Consider the following 11,887-nt stretch of genomic DNA (forward strand, 5'->3'; position numbering starts at 1 on the left):
AATGATCGAAGAAAATGTGTCTCATTTTTACGTTTTTCTTCCTAGAGCTTCCTTCACGTGTAGCTTTAGAGGTTTTTGGCACTAAAAAAGCAAGGCGTAAAATTAACGACTTTCCAAAATATGGAGTATTTTAAATTGAAGTTGAAATCTTTTGTTAATAATATTGTTGTATTGGTTAATAACATGTATTAACATCGTTTAAAATATGGCAGTTCCAATTCCTCCATGTATTGTGATTAAACACGTTTTTAAAAGCAACATTCAGAGACAAAATACACGTCCCCTCTACATCATTTCCTGCAGAATAGATCACACTGGTAGCAACTGGATCTAATAATTCAACTTGCCCTCTCTGTAGAAACTATGCCCCGTAATTTAAAAGGAAATGTGAGGCTAAAATGAGCTTACGGTGCTGGCAGTCAGTGACATTTGTTCTGTGCTCGCAGTTCAGGTTCTTGAAATATGTGTCTTGGAAAGAGTCTGGACTCCATCCAAGTATGAGAGGGATTTTGGCTCGATGATCCACACTGAACCGTAACAACGGTTCGGCTGAAGAGGGTTTCTCAATCAAGAGGTCTGTTAAATATCACACCCAGCACTTCTGAATCCTGACTGACACGTGGTTTTCTAAAACTAAAGAATCTGGGGAGAAATGAGACATCTATAATGCTACGAAATAGTATAAAAAAGCATGTTAGACACAGGGTTTAAAGGAGAATTTGGGTATATTTAAGCGAGTGCTTTAAATACTCTACTCTTTCAAATGCTATGGGTCAAGTCATTTAAGAAATATTGAATTAATTCATACTTTTATTGGCAAAAGAAAAAAAAAAAGATGGGAAAAATCAGTTTCCACATAAATAATGAGCAGCACGACGGATCTGAACCCTGATGAGAAAAGTTTATTGAGCATCACATCAACACACCGCCTCTGCATTTAATTCAGAATCTTTTCATAACACTTTAATAGTAAAATATTTATTTTGACTTATTTAATATGAATAAATAAATGCCTCTATTATGCTCCATAAATTTTTTAAAACTTTTTAATATTTTATTATATTTAAATTTTTTTATATTGTTATTTGATATGGATTTCTGTTGTATTTATTTCTACATTTAAATACATTTTCTTTCTCTTCACACGGTCTCTACGGAATGTACCATGCACGCGACAAATAAAATAAAATCTTCAAAATCTTGCTTATGCTTTGAAACATTTTAAAGCGTGACTCTGTCGGTCCACTGCACGTTCCATGACAGAACTAGCTTGTTAGCATCTGAATCACCGCTAGCACCACTGTAGTCCTCGATTCGTGTACCAGCATCCGTGTCCGGTTTAAAATCATGTGAGGAACCGCCGGGCCGCTCTCGTCTCTTCTGCCCCATTGTTTGAGCCAATAACAGCACACTGTGCAAATCTCATCAGCCTGCTTCCTGCTTCTGGCTCTCGGCTCCTGTTTGTTTTGACAGAGACACAATACATCAGAGAGGATGGAGAAATATTTATCATCCCGCTTTGTTTCATTGTGCCGCATTGTGTTCCGCTCAGTCGCATTGTGTTTGACATTGCTTTTTCATTTTGTAATCCTCGACACATGAATACAGCCGTTCGGTTAAAAGGCTGATTAACTCTTCTGCCGACGAAACGCCATATACGATATAATCTGTCTATGGTGCTGGTGCAGGATTTCACCTGTGATTTAATACTCAGCCGAAGGAACGGCTCGGGGCTCATCGTTCCGTAAATCCTAAAAGAAGACGTTTAGCAGAACGTTCGCGCCGCTCTCGGCCGTCGATGAATGAACGTGAAGTATAGATAGAGGATGAAGACGCGCGAGGGACACTTCCAAAACACAAAAACCCGATGAAAGCAAGAAAACATTACATCTACTTTTGAGCTGAAGATGTTCTGTCCCCTAAGGCTCCTCACGTGATGGGTGTATTCTTTCCGCGAGAGCGTTTGTTTGTCCGTGCACGCTTGTAAGTCTTTGACGAGATTGTCAGCCTCTCTAATTCTCTCTGGATTTCTCATCCTGACCCGTTTCACTTTAGAAGATTGGGCCATCAAAGCAGGACTGAGCCCGGGCCGATAGTTATTAGGCTCAGCAGCTACAAGCTTTCTCTGCATTTATATTGCATGGGTGGCATTTTGCTTTCCCTTTCATCTCTTTCTCTGTCCCTCTCTGTCCTCTTTCTCGCTTCTCTCATCTGCTGTAGTCACTGCGCGCCGTTGATTGCTTTGGAGTTTGAGGAGAGCGAGAGAGAGATAAAGCACTTTTACTTTCGAAGGGCTTGATACGTTTAGATGCACGTCAAAACGCTCGTATACATTTGTAGCGCGTAAGAATAAAAAAACCTACGGTTAACATGCGCTCAGCGTTATTGATTGGCATCCCCTTTAACACACATACCATTATACATCATCTTAAATGTATATTTACACACACACACACACACGTTATTAATTTATTTATTTATCCATTATACTCACCAAGGCTGCATTTATTTAATCGAAAATACAGAATGAAACTAAAATATTGTGAAACATTATTAAAATATAAAATTATTTAAAATAAAGCTTTGCATTTTATTCGATTTTAAATTGTAATTTAATTAATTCTGCAGTGTTAATTCTTATTTATTCCTATAATAATAATAATAATAATAATAAAAAAAAAATGCTATTGGTGTTCATGAAATGTTTATTATTACCAATAATGTTGAAAACTGTTTGATGTTTTTGTGGAAAACGGTGCTAGATGATTTTTTTTAATACATTTTTTAAAAATAAAAGTATTTACGGGTGGTTTTGCACCCATTAGAATATTTTAAGACATCATTTTTTAATGCAACTGGAGGGCTGTTTCTTGTTATAAAAGACTTCTGAATTGAAAAGCTTTATTCATAAAGTTTATTTAAATTATTAAATAAACTTTTAGACATGTACATGTACCGAAAAGCTCATTTCAAATGCTTACTAAGATTTTAGTAATGGTTTATAGATGTGTGAGGACATTTGAAGCATATATTCCTTTACGACTGAGTGCATGTGCTTTATGAACATGTATGTGTTTATTTTGCCATTCTTTGTCCTCAGAAGTATAACTTAACCATTCATTTTTATATTCGAGGTCACATGGTATGTCCCTAATTGCGTAGCTAAGTAAAGGTGTGTGTGTGTGTGTGTGTGTGTGTGCGCAGGTAGCAGGCGGTAGCATGGAGAAAAGCATGTTACGACTGGTTAAGCTATCAAACACTCATTTGTGCGTATGTGTTCACAATCTCTCTACTGTAAATATTGGGGTTAATTCCCATGGTAAATGGCAGCTGCAAACCATCTGTACAGTCGTTAATCACAGCCAGCAACTTGCCAAAGCATGGCCACTCTTCTTATTTAAATAACACTACAGAAGAAGAACACACACACACACACACACACACACACAGTCTCACAAAGACAATTTACTGTTCCTGGCAGTCCCGGCCCGGCGCTGAGCCAACACTGCTGGGTGTTACAGCAACACACATTACTGCATGGCTTTTTGCTATTCAATTAACTGCTTGTAAATAATGCTAGCCATTTATTCTCTGCAGCGTCATTAAAACCTACGACCCACTGGTCAACACTGCGGGATTCGAATCGGCTTTTTGGCTGCATTTATTTGATCAAAAATAGAATAAGTGTTATTTGAAACGTTCTTAAAATGACACCAACCTATTACTATTTTAATATATTTATTCCAGCGATGCAAAGCTGATACTGATTTGCTGCTTGAGAAATATTCGGAAAAAGTCGCGCTTCTTCATATTTGCGTGGAAATTGCGATACTTTTTTTCCAAATCATTTGTAACATTAGAAATGTCTTTACTGTGACTTTTGAGCAATTTTATGACTCCTTGATTTATTTGTTTAAAAGCGTACCGACACCAAATGTTTAAACTGTAGTGTATGCATATACATATACTGTACATACACATATATATACTGTACATATACTGTACATATACATACACCGTACATGTACATATACATATATACATATACCGTACATATACATACACCGTACATATACATATACATATACTGTACATATACATACACCGTACATATACATATACATACACATATACATATACATATATACATACACCGTACATATACATATATACATACACCGTACATATACATTTACATACATACACATATACATATACTGTACATATACATACACATACACATACACATACACATATACATACACATATACATATACATATACATATACATATACATACACATACACATACACCGTACATATACATATATACATACACCGTACATATACATACACATACACATATACATATATACATATACTGTACATATACATATATACATACACCGTACATATACATACACATACACATATATACATATACTGTACATATACATATACATATACTGTACATATACATACATATACACATATACATATATACATACACTGTACTGTACATATACATATATACATACATACATACACATATACATATACTGTACATATACATATACATATACATATACATATACATACACATATACATATATACATATACATATACATACATACACTACATATACATATATACATACACCGTACATATACATATACATATACATATTCATATACAATTTGTCCATTTAAAGTGGATTTGAAGAAAATAGTTCTCGTGATCAAAATGCCTGCAATGTCAGATCAAAAGATGGCTTCATCTGAAAAACTATTTATCTGTTTTGATGACCCCCGTATCATCTAAACAATGAAACTCATTCAGGTGATCTCAGGTTGCTCGTTTTTCCGCTTTTCTCAGAACGGACCCTCTGCCCATTTTCCCGGTATTCGATAAAAGATCAAAGCTAATTTTAATCACCGTGACATTACGTCATCCTAAACAAACAGAAAGAAAAAGCCCAGGAGCAGAATCTAAACAAGCGTAAATGATTTTCTCACAGGAGCCACACAGCCGCGGGTTTACGGGGAATTCATTAAACTCTGCTTCTGTCTGTCCTGTACTTGATGTTTCTATACTGCATCAAAGTCCAACCAGTCAGCGTTCTTTTAAAGCTCGGGTCGCTCTATAATTCATGAATGTGAGATTTTGCACCGGTCTCGCTCTGTGGCTCGCTTCCAGGAAGGGCAGGAGAGTTCAAAAGCCTGCTGATAAACACTCGGGATCCTTAGCACACCATAACTCGTATAGATACGTTCATATCTGAGTAACAGAGAGGGACAGATGGACACTCGCTGAAGGTGACTTTTTACACCTGCCAGACAAAGCAGAATCTTTTGCCATGTAATAGCACGGCTGATCTGGCACATTTGACCTTCCTATAGAGCGCTTTTCCTAGAAGGCAAAAGTCTTGTGATGAATGGATATTTAATGCATATTGCACGCTCAGTTGATTGTCTGCTGTTTCTATCAGTCTGATGCTTCCCAGGCTTGTTACTGGTTGAAGCTAATGGCATTACTAGTGTTTTCTAGTGTCGTTTTTTTATATATTGCATTATTTACTCACCCCACATTTTAGTCAGGCACCCTTTTCTTGCTAGATGTTGCTGACTAGTTGATTAGTTCTGCCACTAGTCAACGCTTTGGTTATTTTTCAACCAGTTTGGATTACGTGACTTCATTTATGCTTGTGCTGTAACCCATTAAACATATATAACTAGAGTTTGGCTTTGATTGTGTTTTTCTTGACCCTTAACAAATACATTAAGTAAAGAATGCATTTATTTATTCACGCTACACTTGCTAATATAAGCTCTCCCTGGTGACAATAAAACGAGTCTTTTCTAGATTTTCGATTGACAAAATACAAATGTATTCAACTACATGAAACTGGTCATGGATCTAGTGGCTTCAGAAAAGAAAACATTGTCTATATAAATATAAAAATATAAATATAAATAAAAAATATATATATATATATATATATATATATATATATATATATATATATATATATATATATATTTATTTATTTTATTTTTTTTTTCTAGACAAGTACAAATTATATTCTTCTTCTCAGAAAAAATATAAAAAGTCAAAATGTTCGAAACAAGCCAAAAACCAAACCAAAGCTGTTTATTACATAACTTAGTTACATAATAAGTACATTTTATTTCATGCAAATACAATGGTTACTACTAAGCACGTAATTACGTAAACGGCACCTTAAAATAAAGTGTTCACATAATTTTGCTTACCCCACTGGGAAATTATTTTGCTTCTTTCAAGCAAAACCCAGAAAATGCTTCTTGATTTAAAATATCTTCGACATTTTGGCTGGAAACAAGACAATAAATCCAAGCTAGTTAAGCGTTATTCGCACCGGCGTGTCTGTTCTGTACATACAGTGATGTAATAGAACAAAATATCTAACTAGATTATTTTGGAATTGCGCAAAAGTGAACTCTTCAAGCAAATGAGAACCAAAATTCTTGCAAAACTGCCCTAAAACAAAAAAACGAAGCGTTGCCCAGAGGCTGAAATGGCTGAATGATTATTTCCGTCACCATTTATGCATAAATCTGGCAACATGCGTGATATATTGTGAGTCATTTACGTAAATGACACACTGATTCACGGACTTGCCAGCTAACTAGTCATGAAAGCCGTGCGTGCTTCACGTATAATTAGGCAGTTGTTGCCCAGATAATGCTCCAGCTATTACGACAGTCATGAAAAAGCAGTGTAAAAACACTCCGCATTACAAGAGTCTCGAACCGCATGCGTCAGTGACCCTTGACCTCTGACCTGCAGCGAGTGAGGTGTCGGTCGTGATTTCCCGCGTGGTGTAAAACCCGGCAAACTGGCGACTTTTTTTTTTTGGTTTTTGTATTTACGAAGCCAGGTCTGCAAACCCTGCACGTCGAGTGCTGTCTCCGTGCCGAGATGGTGAGAAGAGAGGTGCCAGATCAGTTTCCATGACTCCCCCTGCAGAACGCCAGCCGTGAGCTGCAGCGAACATGACAGTGCGGTGGGTTTGGTCTGTTATTATTGTAACTTCCTGTGGCTAACCGCCATGCTGCGGGTGCGCGCACACACACACACACACCATCAGACACCTGAGATGTTCTCGGAGTCCTGACGACTGATATAACAAAACCTGACCAGGCCTTTCTCTTAGTAAGTGTGTTTGAGCAGGAAGAAGGCTAGCTAATATCTGCCACCCTCGTTTGCAAGAAACAACTACCGATGCAATATTAATATAAACTCATTGCTCGTTTTGTTAAGGCAATACACAAAATATTTACAGTGATACAGTTGTGAGAATGTTTTGTGCATTATCATAATTATATATTTTTTAAATAATTGTTTGCGTGGTATTATAATTATAGCTATTATTTACTTCTATTATTAAAATCCCGTTTCTGTATCAAGTGTGTATGAGTTTTTCACTTCTTTAGAGATCCTTTATTTACTAAAAGAAAAACTTAGCTGTCAAAGATTTTATTATGCTCTTTCTTTCATCCGTTTATTTTGCCGTACTAAAATATAAAAAAAATAAATAAATGAGAACTTTATAGAAAAACGCAACACAAAAAGAAGGGAAATAAAAAGTTCAAAAACACAACTAAATTAACTTTAAAATAAAAACAGAAGGCATGACAACTATTAATATTAATAAACTAAAACAATAAATTGTCAGACTATTCATTAAATATTAACAGCAACTATAATGGTGTTATCAATGATACTAAACATACGAATTTATACATAACCATTTTGTACTTTTATAATTGTGAAAAGAATTTAAATGATATCAAATTTTGATTATGAGGTGAAATGAGAAATTATGACAAGCTCAATAAAATCTGATAAATCATGAAAAACAAAGTTGAGCTTTTTGACTTTCACATAATATTGCCTTATGTCATGATTATAATTCTTATAATTATCTCATAATTAACTTTTTTCCCCTCATAATTATGACCTGGCATTTCAAAAGTGTGATTTTTAATTTCATCTGTGACTTGGTGTCTTATAATTTTGGCTTTTTAAATTCTTTTGATTTCCTAACAATATAGAATTTTAAAATATTTAATTCTCTATATTTTTTAACGGGCTTCTCCCTCATCAACCTTCTCATTCTCACGTTTCATACTCGCTAGTTTTCTTTGAGCTTTATGTTATTTTTCACCCGCTTCTTCAGGAGACGCTGGAGCCGGAGGCCCTGGTTTATTAATCTAGTAATGAACCTGCTCTCTTCACACGAAACTGGGAAATGAGCGATTGAGTTATTGTCTTTCCCTCCTCTCCGCTGAGACTTCACGTAAACAAAAGCACGAGGGATAATTTGATCATTAATAAGCTTTGGGAAAATCAACACCTGCTTTATCAGTTATAGAGCATGCTGATGCACGCTACCTCTCTCTTTCTCTCTCTCTCTCTCTCTCTCTCTGTCTCTCTCTCTCTCTCTCTCTCTCTCTCTCTCTCTCTCTCTCTCTCTCTCTCTCTCTCTCTCTCTCTCTCTCTCTCTCTCTCTCTCTCTCTCTCTCTCTCTCTCTCTCTCTCTCTCTCTCTCTCTCTCTCTCTCTCTCTCTCTCTCTCTCTCTCTCTCTCTCTCTCTCTCTCTCTGTCTCTCTCTCTCTCTCTCTCTCTCTCTCTCTCTCTCTCTCTCTCTCTCTCTCTCTCTCTCTCTCTCTCTCTCTCTCTCTCTCTCTCTCTCTCTCTCTCTCTCTCTCTCTCTCTCTCTCTCTCTCTCTCTCTCTCTCTCTCTCTCTCTCTCTCTCTCTCTCTCTCTCTCTCTCTCTCTCTCTCTCTCTCTCTCTCTCTCTCTCTCTCTCTCTCTCTCTCTCTCTCTCTCTCTCTCTCTCTCTCTCTCTCTCTCAGCAGATCAATGGTAGCTTCACCCTTTCTCTGATTGATTCATAATTGATGAGAGCCTTTAGCACTGTACGGGGGGGTGATTTGGGATTGATCGAGCGGAGCGACTCTGGCTAACAGCTCTGTAATCCTCACAGATGTGGCGGGAGCCGGTCGGCTGTGGAAGAAGTTCAGCTCGCGGTGTGTCCAGTTCGTAAAAGCCAGATTTCCATGGGTCATTAGTCACCGGTTGTTTTGCGTGTAGGTAATTCGCACAGGCAAGGAATCAATTAGCGAGGACACTGCTTCTCTTAATTAAACCAATACATTGTGTGTGAGGATCAATGGAGCCACTCTCTGGGTGCAGTTGTTATATATTTAGTTTCTGTTTGATTATCACTGCCAGTATTTATTTCTTTTTTGTGTCTGTTTGTTCTTTTTGTGGGAAGGGAAGTATTTGCAAAATTAATGTAAAAGTACCATAAAATTAGCCCTATATATATATAACATATATATATATATATATATATATATATATATATATATATATATATATATATATATATATATATATATATATATATATATATATATATATATATGTATTATATATATATATATATATATGTATTATATATATATTTATATATATATATATATATATATATATATATATATATATATATATATATATATATATATATATATATATATATATATATATATGTATATATATATATATATATATATATATATATATATATATATATATATATATATATATATATATATATATATATATATATATATATATATATATATATATATATATATATATATATATATATATATATATATATATATATATATATATATATATATATATATATATATATATATATATATATAAATATATAAATATATATATATATATATATATATATATATATATATATATATATATATATATATATATTTATTTTATTTTTTTAATACAACTGTAAAAAAACAAACCATTTTTGTTAGGCTTGAAGTAAACAATAACTTGAAATAACTAAATAACTGAAGCATCAATTAACTAAAGCTAAACTTAATAAGATTTTTTATAAATATATTTTAATATAAATATAAATACTAAAAACAACAAGAACACATATCAAAATTTTTGAGATGTTAACTACAGTTAAAAGCAAAAAAAAATAAAACCATAAAAAATGTATATGTATTAAATATTGAATATATTAATATTAAATAACACTCATACACATACGTTATGTGTGTGTGTACATTTATATATGTATTATTTTAAGTTCCCCGATTCCTACCATAAAAAGTTAATTCTACATGATTTATTGTATTGGTTTGAATATTTCCACCGCTCACGAAATCAGCAAATACACTCGATCACCTTGAGAAAGCAGCGTGGGATTAGTATCTTGAGACAGACATGGCTTTAAGGCAGAGGAGGGTAAAGAATTACACACCACACGAGTGTTGAAGAGCAAGACTATCTGAGAGAGACCCAGAAAGTGACACAGATATCAAAGCAAACGCTGGGCTGAATGCAGGAAGGCTGCCATGATGTGCATTTGATCCCGGATAACAGAAACACGGTTTTAACTAAAGAGGCCTTGGAGTGTCTGTGAGCGAAAGAGAGAGAGAGAGAGAGAACGCGAAGAAACAAAGACAGAGACACAGAGAGAAAATGCCAGACGGAGGAACCCCACTGGGAGGACAGTCAGAGGCCATTCTCATCTGTGTTCAGTGAAAGCACGGCGGCGTTCACACACCTCTGTCACATCCTCTCTTTATTACAGCAGCATCGAGAGAAGACAAACCAAACTGATGTTCAGAGGAACACAATTCCTGTGTGATTGTACCCATGTTCTGAAGTTATGTGCTAGCCCACTTATTTTTCTTCTCTGGGATGTTGAATTGTGAACTTTCATTAAGCGTTAGTACTTTACTTCTGAAACGTAGCGGTACTGACAGTCTTCTTTTTTACATTTTGAAATGAATAGAACGTTCACTGCTATACAATTAAGAGTCATCTATCTATCTATCCATCTATCTATCTATCTATCTATCCATCTATCTATCTATCTATCTATCTATCTATCATTGTTCTATCTATCTATCTATCTATCATTGTTCTATCTATCTATCAATCTATCATTGTTCTATCTATCTATCAATCTATCATTGTTCTATCTATCTATCTATCTATCATTGTTCTATATATCATTGTTCTATCTATCTATCTATCTATCAATCTATCATTGTTCTATCTATCTATCAATCTATCATTGTTCTATCTATCTATCAATCTATCATTGTTCTATCTATCTATCTATCTATCATTGTTCTATATATCATTGTTCTATCTATCTATCTATCTATCTATCTATCTATCTATCTATCTGTCTATCATTGTTCTATCTATCTATCTATCTATAATTGTTCTATAGCTATCAATCTATCTATCTATCTATCTATCAATCTATCATTGTTCTATATATCATTGTTCTATCTATCTATCTATCTATCTATCTATCTATCTATCTATCTATCATTGTTCTATCATCTATCTATCTACCTATCTATCTATCTATTGTTGTATCTATCTATCTATCTATCTATCTATCTATCTATCTATCTATAATTGTTCTATATCATCTATCTATCTATCTATCTATCTATCTATCTATCTATCTATCCATCTATCTATAATTGTTCTATATCTGTCTATCTATCTATCTATCATTGTTCAATATCTATCTATCTTTGTTCTATCTATCTATCTTTCACTATATCTATATATCATTGTTCTATATCTATTCTATATGTTCTATATAAAAATCCAATAAATTATAGCAAATGTTATTTGCAATATTAATACAAGGCAGAAGTTTATTTTCAGTATTACAGTCTTCAGTGTCACATGATTCTTTTTTTTTTTGGAAAGCTTGAAATCCTAATAGAAATCTTATGTAACACTGTGGATGTGTTTACC

The sequence above is a fragment of the Puntigrus tetrazona genome, chromosome 5, assembly GCF_018831695.1.
Source record: "Puntigrus tetrazona isolate hp1 chromosome 5, ASM1883169v1, whole genome shotgun sequence".
NCBI lineage: Eukaryota > Metazoa > Chordata > Actinopteri > Cypriniformes > Cyprinidae > Puntigrus > Puntigrus tetrazona.